We start from the raw sequence: 14,567 nt of genomic DNA, 5'->3' as shown, positions 1-14,567 counted from the left end.
TTCTCCGTCAATTGTTCCCTGCTGTCCTCTGTGATGTGGCCCACGTCAGTTTTTTCTTAGGCTAAATTAAGGGATGTATATCAAGAGGGGTCTCATCTGATTAACCGTTTGGATGTCACATAAACATGGCCGTGGCCCCACACAGCTCGACCGTATTGGAACTCACATAACGTCCGGACGTATGTGACCGTTCCTCGGAAGTTGTGTTTGTTATCAATTGAGAAATCGGATTGGTGTAGTTTTCAGCATCTTGTCTGTCTGTACGCCTATGATAATTGACCACCGTTCTAAAAGTGAGGATGAATCGTCAACTGTACACGTGGAATTATCATGGAAATCCAGACCGTCCATATTGGTGGCCGTTTATGTATGGATCGATAACCGAAAATTTAGGTTGAGATTATAACAATAACGGTCTGAATTCACCCTTGAATTTGGACGACTCACTATTTTGGTGTTAACCATCCATTTGTTAGCCATGTAACAAACGGTTTGGATTGCTTGATCAGTATGATTTTAGACATACTCTCCATACATCATCTTTCCAACTATTTGGATGGTCAGGATAGCCGTACATGAGTGCCACGTGTGAGGAAGAAGAGTCACCACCATGCCATCATGGTAATCTATCTCCCTAACCGATAGGAAAAGATATCTCTTTGGAAGCTTCTTGGAAATAGCTGACGCCTCCTTATCTGTATCCCCTTATCAAAAACCATTGCTTTTTGAACCAAAATTCTCGTACGTTTTAGATCTAAAATCGTTTCCAAGACATGGGTTTTGTAGAGATTGATCTGTTCTTCAAAACCCATGTCTCATTTTCCATGATTTCTTAAAGGAGAGCGTGGAAGGAGGTTCTTAGAGAAAAAGGTCTTATTGATTAGATGGAGATCTTGTTGGCAGTGATTGAAGGGTTGGGTCTCTGCGCGTCGACTATTTGGGCTTTGCAAGAGAGGAGATTGTCGTTGATTTATGATGCTGTAAGCTCTGCTCTGTGTTCTGTTATTAGAGCTGTATATTCATCTGTTCTGAGGGCAAGGAGATAAGGAAAGTTTCATTTGGGTTCTTCTTTGTTTTTTGTTTTTTCTTACTGGTGAGGTTCTGATGTCTTTTTCCTTAGAAACTTGGAATCAATACAGTGTTGGATGCCAAAGGCAGGTCTTTGTAATTGGTGAAGCTCACACCCGTTTGATTTTTTGTGATGAGCAGATTCCAATTTGATATAATCATAGAAAAAGGGTTAGTTAAACTTGAAAATTCACTCATTGAGTAAACGATTGAATTGGATTCAGTTGGATGGCACTGACAAAATCAAGTGTTACCTCCCATTTCTTAGTGAATTAACCGATCAACTTGCTATCACACACCAATTTATAGCTCATGTGGTAGACTAAGTGAAGATAACCTCGTCTCTACACTGAGGTCTTGGTATTGATTCCTAAGTGGGGGTGTGGCTAACAGTCGTGTGTGTACTAACATGCTAATTAAAAAAAAATAAAAAATAAAAGAATCAATCTTACTACTTCTAGTTAGACCTTATGGTTATCAGATTTACTATTGGTGTTTGAGATGAAGCCATTTTTCTTCTAAAAAATGTAAATCGATAGTAAATTTTGACTTCAAATTGAAATTTAACATTTGAAATAATCATATTTTACAAAATCAGTAGGACTCATCAATAGCTGTCCCCTATGACCTGATTTCTTTCCATTCTAGCCTTAGATAAAGACATTGGTGACTAGTCTTACATCAAACTACTTACCATAATCTTTATCTAATAGTATTGAACTTAAATTAAAAAACCGGACGATCCAATCAACTTCATAAATAATTCTAACACACGCTGACTCACCAATGCGATTTATTCTGAATGCAGATGTTTCATGCATGAATATGAACATGTTGTACATGTCCCGCTTCTTGTGAAGTTTCTTTTTCCACTTTGAAATTTAGGGTGGTAGATGAGTTCATTAGTGGGTGTGTGAGTGTTACCTTATATTCTCCATGAAAGAATGGGGCTTCAAATGGGCCACTGCTATCAATTGTGATTATCAACTTGCTGGATTTCCACTCGGAGATGGGCTTGTCCATGGCATCTCCAGATGGGGTATTCATAAAATCTTCGCCTGTTAAGCACATGGCCTTGCAACCGGAGGTCGGGGGGCCCGACCAGATGATTATGCCTTGGACAGCAGGGTGTGAATACCCCTCCCTTACTATCTCTTCCAAGTACTGGGCCTGTTGATGGAAAATAAGAAGAAAATAGCGATAAGCAAACCACCTTAGCCAAGGGGAGGAATGGTGAAAGGCAGATGGATTGCAGTAGTGCTTGATTTTGTAGACTGTGAGGTCCGCCACGAACATCATGGGGGACCCAGCCTTCGCGATGAGAGATGTAATTCAGTGGCCCCCACCATTGATGGCCTACATCAAAGAGAAGTTGATTGGTTCATCCACTACAAAGCTTTGTATGTTAAGCTTAACCTAAAAGGTGATGTGTGGAGCCCACCAAGCATCCAATCCATCCATCATGAGAACCCACTCATGTTGTCCTTGGCACCCGAAAATAGGGCCGACCCAAAAATCTGCGGTCCAAATCGCATGGAACAGTTGTGATGGAGATTGACTTAAAAACCTTCTACATTGTGTGTGAGGCCGGCCCGCTGTGTTTTATATATGCCATTCAATCCCTTCAGAAGATGTTCCCTACAAGGATGAATGGACACCCAAAAAATCAGGCCATTAATTGGATGTTTAGGATTACTGGCCCAAAATATCACGCAATGATTAGGATGTGAATTAAAAGACCACAAATTGGATGGTGAGGATTGTTTGAAAAGCATTTTGAAGCTGGGATTATCTTATAACTAAAAAAATGATGGGCAACTAATTCCATTCAGCTATCCTATAGATGAGTTCATCTTCCCTCAAGGGCTTGTGCATACGTAGCCAAGTACAATCCAATTGGCGGGTGGGCGTCATATCTGGGTCATCCATCCATATCTTTCTATATGTGGGTGGCCCAATCTTGAAAAACTAGCTGATCAGATGATTCTAGCTGTCCAATCAGTTGCCTTCTTTTTTTGGTAACTAGTCGCCTTCAAACACAGTTGAAAAAAGAAGAAGAACATGAATCACCTGATTTGGGTCCACACCAACATCTACTTCTGTAAGCCACAGAGGCGATCCTGTTGCACCCAGCACATCCATGGTAGCTCTCATGTAGGCAATGTTTGGTGGGCCTGATCCGAAATGTGCCTGCAATCCAATCCCTGCTAACAAGCCCTTGTTCCCCCGGATACGACCTATTCTCCTTGAGCTTCTCTAAGTGCTTATTGGGGCTGGCCCGCCTATCTCTACTGTCTTCCACTGTATTGTACTCATTCATGAACATGGTCGTCGTTGATCCTTACTCTTGCTCGGGTGGTAGACTATCGGGAGTTTCAACACCCGGTCAAGGGTTCGAGTATCCATAGGTGGTGAAATTCCACCAGCGTGAGTGTGTGGGGTGTGTGCGCGTGTGTAATTTTTATTTTATTTTTAAGAAAAAGGAGTTCCCAAGCTCTGGCGTAGAATGCAGCAGATGCATTATGCCCAAGCTCGTCCTCAAAGAAGGAGAAATGCAGGTTCTCATTGACAACGTCCCATGCGATAAGCCAGCCTGCATACCTTGAAACAACAGATTGGATCCTCTTGGCTGATGCCTCTCTGAGTAGTATGGATGATAGGTTCTTCACCCAAGATGGCTGGAACTTTGGGCTGTCCCAGAAAACATTGTGGCGGCCGACGGAAATGTGGCGTTGCTCAGCGAATGCAACCATTGCATCTGGGACCGTGTAGTCCTCATGTCCTGGCTGTTTTTCGGTGCTGTACCACTTCATCTCGTTGCCGAAGGCGGTGGCAGTGAATCAGGAAGTGAACCAGGAGCAGTAGGCCGCATTCACGAGGATGTTTTGGCTCATCGCACAGCCGAATGGGAAGGTAGGCCTGATTTGGTTGATGAAGAGTGTGGATCCTACCAATTGATTTCCATGGGCATCAGTTGCATGGAATGCCACCTTGGTCTTGCGTATCTGCATGAATTGAATTGAAACTGGCATCAAAGAGGTGATATTGAGGCTTTGAGAGTGTTTGATTCATGGTTTTAAAACACAAAAACTCAACTGCAAACCTAGTCGAGTCGATTCAACTCGGCAACTGGGATAAGCTCTACAAAAACCTGTATGGGTTTTTCTGAATTTTTCAAATAACATCGAGTTGTGGTGAGTTGAGTCTAGTTTTTCTCATTTTTTGATTTAGAATGACCAGATCGAGTTTTTCTTGAGTCAGATCAAAATCTGGTTGAGTCGATTTGACTTGGGAAAGTTGAGTGGAGTTTGCTTTTGAGTACTTGAAGTATGGTTTGATGATGTCATCTGATAACTGAGCTTGGTTTTGGTGTTTAGGCACATAAGTAAAAAGGATACTGATTCCTGGAGAGAGAGGTGTAGCCTTCCATTTAGGTCCATGGCCCTTCGCCCACCTACGGCGAGCCTACGAAGTTACATGGTCAGATGATCCAGACCATCCATCTTGTACTAATATACAAAAGTCGAACATTGATCAAAGATCTGAACCATTTCAAATTTTCCACTCGCGCACTTTTTTTTTTTTTTTTCATTTAAGCCACCTGTTTTGTGGGCTCGGAAGGAAAGGCGTGGATCATCTAGTCTATTTAATCGTCGGGTGTTGCTCCATCCACAGCGAGGCCCACAACATGGGTGGTCTGGAAGCATTGCTAGTCTTATTGGGGTTGTTCTGTTTCTATTTCTATTGAATCATATGGTTCTTTTGTGATATTTCTCAAGCAAGCGTAAGGGTCGAAAATCGGTAAGTATTGGTAGCTGTTCTTGTTATTGATGTAGAGCGGGTCGCGGAAAGTTTCATGGCGAAGATGGATAAGAAAAGGCCCGGTCAACGATAAAAGTGATCCGGAACGTTGGACCTTAGATTGTGCGTATCTCACAATCTAGAATGAGTTATCAGGCGTAAAATATATGATTTTGGGGTAGAACGAGCTACTTTAGCCAACCAACCCTGCTACGCCGGGTTATGCAAGCTAGATTTGCGAAATACCCCCGGATCGATGGTCGTTTCCCTATTTTAATTCCGTTTTTACTATAAATAGTAAGTTTTAGTTTGATTATAACTCTTCATCCGTTGGGCTTTAGGAGTTGTGTCCAACATGAAAAGTGCTTAGAATAATTAGGAGAACAGCTTGGTAAAGCCAAATAGGACACTTACTATTTTTGGTCAAAAACCTTGCGCACTAGTAGACATCATGACTGTCTATAAATAGTAAGTTTACTATTTATAGTAAGTTTTGAATTTCTAGGAGTTTTAGTCATAATTTGCTTCTGATTTCTCTCTCATTGCTTGGTATCCCCATTTAAAGGGTTGTAAACTCGTTTATTTCAAGAATTAATTAAATTTCGAATTTATTAGAATTTATTTCTATTTTCTTGCTTTCTTTCCTCGTGGATTCGAGAAGTCTCTGTGAGGAGACCCCATCACGTTCATCCCTGCGTCAGTTATGTTATCTACTACTGCTACAACTACACAGATCAGAGCTAGTAATAGTACCTTCTCTATGCTTTCCAACTGGTGAGATCTCCATTGCTCTTTGGTGAAGGGCTGCAGTGATATGTTGTCGACCCAAATCTCCATAGCTGTATTTTCACTTTGTGGAAGTGGCAGTTTGTTGGAAAAATATACAGGAAATCAAATCTCATGTCTTCGTCAATCGACACGATAAATCTCAGCCATTCATGAACGTGAGTTTTTAGGTTGATCTCAACCAAGTTACTGGAAGAAATTTGAAGGGCCATCAGTTATAAACTTCTAAACTAAAAAGATGGTTTCTTAGAATGTGCGAGTTCCAAGCTGTTTCATCAAAGTGTGGCCCATATGTGTGTGCCATTGCAATAAAATCGGCCCCCAAGTCATCCAGGTGGGCCACATTGTACTGAACAAACAGATCACTAATTCCAATGTAGAGCAGGCCGCGGACACTTTCATGGCAAAGATGGACCAGAGAAGGCCGAGGCAAAAATGATCCAGACTATCAAAACCTTAAAATAGTCATATCTTGCAAACCAGTCATATCTTGCAAACCGAAATGAGTTTTTCAGGAGAAGCTACTTTAGCCAACCAACCCCGCCATACTGTGTTGCCCATGCCTGATTTGTGAGATTCCATCAGACAGTCAAGAGTCCATTTTATTTTCGTTTTTTTTTTTCCTTATAAACAGTAAGTTTTAGTTCAATCGTAACTTTTTTATCCTTTGCGTTGTAGGAATCATGCGGCCAAATTGGATACTTACTATTTTTGGCTGAAAATCATGAAGTCTAGTAGGAATGATGACCATCTATAAATAGTAACTTTACTATTTATAATAAGTCACGTTTTTAGTGAGTTTGAGTCTAAAACTCCATCCTAGGTTTGAGCTCATTCTTTAAAGGAGAGTAATTTTTTTTTTTAAATTATTAATTAATATAATTTTGAATTTATTAGAAATTATTTCTATTTTATCTCTTGTGCATTCAAGGAAACTATATGAGGAATCCAGAGAGCTCCGTGGATTCGGAGTAGTTATCCCTAAGGAAGACGGTGATCCACCTCATCACTTGCTTCCCTACGGCAAAGTCAGTGTACATGTGTGGCCCAACCCAATAGTACTAGAATTCCACATGAAGCGTGGTGGGGTATTTTCGTCACGGAACATGTGGTATGATTGTCTCTTATTCGACTTGTGTGTTGGTACACTCATCAGGTGGGCCATCCATTTTCTCAGCAAAGATGTACTGGTTACGATCGCGTGCCCGAATGGACGGCCGTGATGCAATTTCACCTCAAAATAGAGATCAGGAGGGCCAGAGAAATTAACAGAGAAGCCTCCTTTGAGCATGGACCAGCATCCTGACTTAGCTGTGACTGTGCCCCCTTGTGTGAGCTGACCCTTTTCACTTCTTATTACAACTGCAAAACTGTTTCACTCCCTTCACTGATCTGTACCCATGCTGAGAGGGCAAAATTGTAATTTTCAGAGCAAATGCAAATTGTCCTAATCATGTTGTGGGGCCCATGGGACATGATCATAAGCAAACTGAAGGGCTGGACGGACTGGATTACTGGAATCCTCGACAGGGCCTGAGCATAAAACATCGATGATCTGCGGGCCCATATGTTGTCTGTGTGACATCCACTCCGTCCATTAGGTGCAATCCTCAGTGTAGGCCCTGGATACAAAAATCAGCAAGATAGGCGACTCAAGTGGGCCACACCGCAGGGAACATTGTAGATGGAACACCAAACATAAGCTCATGTGTGAGGCCACCCATGGTGTGTATCGTTCATCGGACCCGTTCATCAGGTGTGGCTAACAAGGACGAAGGGAGGGTACAAAAATCAACCTGATTAAATACTCAGGGGGGCCACACCATATGAGCTTGGAGGTTTTAGGCACAATTTCACATTGTTCAGAATCGTTTGGCCCATATGAAATTTTCATCAGGCTAGTCTTTTATCTGTACGGTGAACATAAGGTTCTTACCTGATGGACGGATTGGATTTCGTAAACACAACATGGTGGGCCCCACAAAGCTCGTAGGCGATTCTGGTCCGGGCTGGACTATGGTTTAACGATGGAATGGGCCACACCTAGCCCGTCAGCCAGAGCCCGCAGCCTGACCGTTTATCATGGGACCTGAAAGTCAGGCCCAGCACCAGCCCATTTTCTAATCTGAATCGTTCAGGCCCATGGTCGTGCATAAAAATCATACACGGCCCGTTTGTTGGGATCGGATCAGGCCCATCCTAACCAACAGAACTCTATTACAGACCCGAGCCCAGTTGCCATTCCAAACAACGGTGATAATCCAACACCATTTACAAAATGGCAGTGAATCATCCATTGTACATTCGAAAACATGCAAGTCAATCTGGACCGTCCAAATCTTGAGGCCCATTGTCGATGGATCATAGCCCGAAGATCATACTGATAGCGGCAGTTATTAAGTAGATCGTGAAAAATAAAATTGTCGGCAGAACAAATTCGGAGAATGAGATCTGATGGACAAGATCGTTCAGTTAGGGAGATCTACTGTGCATGGTGGATGAGCCATCTCCATATTAGAAATGGTGGTGAACTATCACCTTAGCCTATAGCCCATCTGAGTCCTTGAAGACTGGTTAGCGACCATACAGTGGGACCCACAAGCATGGTGTTGCTTTTCTTGGCTACTCCTTGGTGGGGCCCCCCGTACGGCACCAATCAACACCGGGTTTTTAGATTTTTCTAATGCTAATTAATGAGAAATTACCGAAAAAGTGTAGAGCTTTCCATTCTCCAGATGAAGTCTTTGAGAAAAACTATCGGATGGCTAAATTCTATTGTGCGCCGTGATGAAGTTATTCCCTGCTTTGGACATTCTCTCTGCTACCATCCCACGTCCAAACACATCCCATCCGTCCAAACCATGGTTGAATTCAGGATTGGCTATGATTCCTCCTCCACATTGAGGCTTTTGAGGTTCAACTAAGCACTGGAAAATAAATAGGAAAGGAAAGGTAAATTAGGTATTAAGCACTCTATCTTAGCACACGTGGCACACATTTACGTGATCAAGAGCATTCAGCTGTTGGGTCCCAGGAGGATGGCCGGCGCGGATTGGGTACTACCCCCACCAGGAACTAGATAGAGACGGACGGTCCTGTCAAGGTCTCTGTGGGGCCCACCATGATATATATATATATATATATATATATATATATATATATATATATATATATATATATATATATATATTATCCAATGAATAAATGTGTACACACATCATAGCAGGGCATAAGCCTAAAAAGGAGGCAGATCAAAGGCTCGAGCGGACCACGCCACAGGAAGTAGTGGTGACAATGATCCCTACCGTTGAAAACAGCTAGTTGGATGACCTTGAGTGTAGCCACCTTTCCTTAGAAAGGGCTACTTGAAAAAGAGGCTAGAGTACCACTGCAGAGGGGGCCGCGATGGACACTGGCCGTGAAGCGTGGTAAAATATTATAATCCTAATAGTTTAAAGAGCTATAGAGCGTGGTAGATGTTATAAGCCCAATAGCTTAAAGAGTCTAACTTTAAGCATTTCAACAATTCTAAGACTTTTAGTTTATTGGTTAGGTTCTACTCCAAAGTATGCATGTAAAATTTAAAAGACGGCCTACCCATATGCTGGCCTAGATATTGGCCGCAGTGTATCACTGCACCAGGGGTGTGACCTAATCATCAAATTGGATAAAGTTGATATTTGTGTTTCTCCTTCATCCGAGTTTGTGTGACTTAATCATCAAGTTGGATTGCAAATATATATTACAGCAGGTCTTAGGAAGCTTTTAATACTGGTGTCATTATTTCCACTATTTCCTGTAATGTGGTCCGCTTGAGCTTTGAATTTGGCTCATTTTATTATTATTATTATTATTATTATCATGCTGAAAAAAACTGGTAAAACAGATGGATGGCGTGGATAAAACATATACATCACACTAAGTCGCACAGCTTGGTCTACAGGGCATCCCAGAAACGGAGTATCCAGGCCTGCCATTGACTCGGATTGGGTAGTGAACCCTCCACTACTGAAATCTATCTTATGGTGGAAAAGCTCTGTTAGCCCACTATGATATATGTGTTTTATCTGGCTGCTATCTATTTTGCCAGCTATAAGGCATGAGCCGAAAGTGAGGCAGATTCAAAGCTCAAGTGAATAAATATATACATCATGGTGGGCCAACAGAGCTTTTCCACCACGCCTTGGGTAGTGGAGGGGTCACTACCCAATCTGAGTGAGAAAAAGACATGCCACACGTACAATCTTTTGTGTGTGCGCATGTAGATCGCTAAACTCTCGCAATGCACCGTAGTTTTGTCTCGATAAAACGCGGGAAGGTCCAAAACGGAATTTTGAATCGTGACAGAATGAATGGCTAGTTCCTGCCGTTGGAGGAGATCTGCTCCGTTAGAAGAACGTATGCTAAGAAAATAAAAAGTCCAACTGTCCACATTCAAGGTTATTTTAGGTGAAATGATAATAATGCCCTCGGCTATCCTTTTCCAAGAAAGTGATGAAATCGAGCATCTTGGAGCTCCACATGGTGTGCGTGTGACATCCAACCCGTCCAACAGTTGTACCACATCATGAACAACGTCCAACCAAAAATCAGGCCGGTATAATCATCATGTGGGCCACACAAGAATTAGGTGATTTTTAGATGATGTGTATTTTTATTTTTAAATTTGTGGCCCACCGGATGATTGGATCCGCACCGCTCTTGTTCCTGAAGATCATCATAGCACTAGTTGGATGGCCATTTTGATGTATTTTATTATATCCACGCTGTCTATCCGTTTGGCCAGCTCATTTTAGGGCATGATCCAAAAAACGCTGCAGATCTAAATCTCAGGTGGACCACACCACTTTAAACGATGATGATTGAACACCCACCATTAAAATTTTCTTGGAGCTACGGGAATGTTTATTTGCTATCAAACCTATTAATAAGGTCATTGGTGGACGGGTCTCGCTTCTTATAATTGTCATAGGCGGGTTCACCAGTTGGACGCATTGGGTTTCATACTTGGGTCCACGACAGACATGGCTTCGGTGCCATCCAAATCTCAGGTGGACCATACCATATGATACAGCGGTGATTGACTATTAAAAACCTTTTGCGGGCCACACAAGTTTTGGATCAAATTGATGTTTGTGTGGTCTCTTCATCAAGGTCTTTTGTGATCTTATCAACAGCTTGGATGGCAAATAAACGTTCCGGTGGCACCCCGAGAAAATTTTAATGGTGGGTATCTAATAACCGTTGTTTCATGTTGTGTGGTCCACCTGAGATTTGCATCTGCTTCAAATTTTAAAAAAGGATGGACGGCGTGGATGTAACGCACATGCATCACGGTTGGCGCCGCCATTCGGTGGATCCGGGAAGCCGCGTCCTTCCAGGATTCTGGCGTCAGTTTTTAGAAAGTAATCGGAGATAAAGGTCATTTCGGTCATTTCATCTCTTTCCAAAAACAAGTTTCTAGAAAGATTTGCAAAGCTATTAAGAGAACTGCTGCCACCCTCTCTCTCCCTCTCTCAACAACAATCGAGAAGAACAACCCAAGGTAAGCCTCTCTCGTCTCTGCATGTGTGTTGATATGGTGGGACCCACTTGAGGGCTTGGAAATGCATCGATTGTCTATTGCCTCATTCATGGCGGGATTAGGCCCGGCTCATCACCAACGTGTTGAACGTAGGGCTGGTGATCAAGATTTCGAATGCCGTGTCCTCAGCAGTTGGACATTGGCCCTACGGTTACCAGCCCTACCGCAACGTTGGTGTGTGTCCGGTGTTGTTGAAGTAGAGATGAGATACTCTTAAATTCAATTGAAATCGGTTTTCTCTGTTTGTGACAAAAACCCTTGTTTCTTTTTATGCGGATGCATTAGGATGTTCATGAATCTTCCTCAATTTGAGATTTCCGGTAGTCGTAATCTAGCTATGTGGGACTCACAGATGCCCGTGAGAAATCTACTCCCTTCCATTAGTTTCTCAACTTGGGACTCTAAAAATCAAGCGGATACACATGTGGGCCACACGACAAGGAAACAGTTAGAATAGAAATGTCAGCCGTTGAAAACATTCAAAACTGTAGACACAAATATCTTATGTGGGCCCTGCAAAGTTTCCTCTTAGGTTTCTGTACGTTGGTAGTAACAAACCACCCTCCAGTCTCCACCCCATACATTACAGTCCAAGCTTACCATTACATCCACAGTGGGGCCCACCGTATGTATGCTCAATCAGTCTAATCCAATAGTCAAATCTAAACCGTTTATCATGTGGGGGAGAACCTAATAGAGGTCTTACACTCTCTTCATGAAAAAGTAGAGCACCTCTAAGCAAAGGTATTCTGTTTTTCTTTCTCATCCATGGGTTATAAGGTGTATGAATTCTCTCCCATTGACGATGGCCCACCAGAACATAGGATCGAGTCCTCCCGTGCCCACCTCTACCTATGGTACCAGGCCGTACAAATGGGAAATGTAGAGAGCACTGATCACAAGCCACCGGGCTGGTGGCAGGGGGAGTAGCCAATCCGTTTCCTCTTCCATAGGATGGCTAGGAATGGAGAGATTCGGAGCATTCATCACAACACCTATGCCAGGAGAATGTGTACTTAGAAAATAGAAAGTCCAGGTCCAACGGTCCAATTCAAGGTTTACTTTCTGTTTTTTTTAGAGTTGAAATGACATTAATGCCCTTATCTATCTTTTTCTAGGAAAGTAATGAAGTCGAGCACCTTGGAGCCTCACATGATGTGCGTGTGACATCCAACCCGTTCAACAGGTGTACCACATCATGATGAATAGAAGAATTAAAGATCATGCCTGTCCAATCATTATGTGGGCCACACAAGAATTAGGTTGTTTTTGGAGAGTGTATATTGTAATTTTGGCCCACCGGATGATTGGAAAGACATGGGTCTTGTTTCTTATGTTCTTCATAGACGGGTGCACCAGTTGGACGCATTGGGTTCCATACGTGGGTCCACGGCAGATACGGCTTTGGTGCCATCCAAATCTCAGGTGGACCATACCATATGACACAAAACTTCTTATGGGCTACAAAAGTTTTGGATCAAACTGATATTTGTGTGGTCCCTTCATCAAGGTCTTTTGTGATCTTATCAACAGCTTGGATGGCAAATAAACGTTCCGGTGGGCCCCCGAGAAAATTTTAATGGTGGGTATTTAATAACCATTGTTTCCTGTTGTGTGGTCCACCTGAGATTTGGATCTGCTTCATTTTTTGATTGTGTCCTAAAACGAGCTGTTAAAAAGGATGGACGGCGTGGATGTAAGGCACATGCATCACGGTTGGCACCGCAATTCAGTGGATCCGGGGATATAGGGGAGCCGCATCCTTCCAGAAGTCTGGCATTACTTATTTAGAAAGTATAGAAGATAAGGTCATTTCGGTCATTTCATCTTTAAAGATTATAAGAGTATTTCCACCAACTCTCTCAATCTCTCAACAAAACACTCGAGAAGAGAAAAAACAAAGAGTCTCTGTGAAGAAGAAAAACGCGAAAGGTATGCCTCTCTCGTGTCTCTGCATGTGGTGGTATGGTGGGCCCCAGCCCCACTTGAGGGCTTGAAATAAAGCGCATGGCCTCATTCACCGCGGGATTGGGCCTGGCTCATCACGAACGTTGATCGTGGGGCTGGTGATCAAGATTTCGAATGGCTTGTCCCCAGCATTTGGACAGTGGACCGATCGACGGTTGTCAGCCCTACACGTACGTTAGTAATGGGCCCCACCGCAACGTTGGTGTGTGTCGGGTGTTGAAATATAGATGAGATACTCCTAAATTCAATTGAAATCAGTTTTCTCTGTTTGTGACAAAAAAAACCCTTGTTTCTTTTTACGTGGATGCATGAGGTTGTTCATGAATCTTCCTCAATTTGAGATTTTCCTGTAGTCGTAAGCTAGCTTTGTGGGACCCACTGATGCCCGCGAGAAATCTACTCCGACCATTAGTTTCTCAACTTGGGAATCCAAAAATCAAGCAGAAACACCCACGTACGTTAGTGATGGGCCACACGACAAGGAAACAGTTAAAATAGAAATGTCAACCGTTGAAAACATTCAAAACTGTAGACACAAATATCTTATGTGGGCCCTGCAAAGTTTCCTCTTAGGTTTCTGTACGTTGGTACTAACAGACCACCCTCAAGTCTCCACCCCATATATTACAGTCCAAGCTTACCATTACATCCATAGTGGGGTCCACCCACATGCTCAATAAGTCTAATCCAATAGTCAGATCTAAACCGTTTATCATGTGGGGGAGCACCTACTAGAGGTCTTACACTCTCTTCCTGAAAAAGTAGAGCATCTCTACGCAAGGTATTCTGTTTTTCTTTCTCATCCATGGGTTGTAAGGTGTATGAATTCTCTTCCATTGACGATGGCCCACCAGATAAATGGCCCAGATCTTGTGCACGTGTTCCATGCGTAAAATTTAGGCCTCTTGTAGTTGGATCTTTCCTTCTTACCTCCCTTGGTGTTTTGGAGCTCCAGGACGTAGGATTGGTGGTCCTCTCCTATGGCACCAGACCCTACAAATGGGGCCCACAGATTATTGAACTAAATCGCTAATCTAATAGGCTCCCTTGTAGTTGGGACTGCCCAAAAAAAGTATCCCTCTTTGGAAGATCCTAGCTGTCTACACTTTCACCTCCTTTATATTCACTTGCTGTATTTCTTTCATAGCCGTCTATCTGCATGCTACAGATCGAATGGTCTGGATTGTTCTATCCAGGCGATTTTGGGCTTGTGATGCATTCATGGTGGAGAATATCAGATTGATAGCCTTAACCACTGAACCATGGTTCTGCATTAAGAGGAATCATACGATCATGAGACCCACAATTCCATACATCTCAGGCTCATGAATTGGTGATCCAGACGGTTTATTATGATGGG

General features: G+C 42.8%; 1 pseudogene; it reads right to left on the bottom strand.

The window, feature by feature from the left end:
• Positions 1-1,116: 1,116 nt before the first annotated feature.
• On the bottom strand, positions 1,117-14,368 carry LOC131228880 (endo-1,4-beta-xylanase 5-like; annotated as a pseudogene).
• Between the last annotated feature and the right edge of the window lie 199 nt (positions 14,369-14,567).

The sequence above is a fragment of the Magnolia sinica genome, chromosome 16 (assembly GCF_029962835.1).
Source record: "Magnolia sinica isolate HGM2019 chromosome 16, MsV1, whole genome shotgun sequence".
In the NCBI taxonomy this organism is placed as follows: Eukaryota; Viridiplantae; Streptophyta; class Magnoliopsida; order Magnoliales; family Magnoliaceae; genus Magnolia; species Magnolia sinica.
Note: the sequence above shows the minus strand (reverse complement) of the source record. Positions and strands in the feature narration are given on the sequence as shown.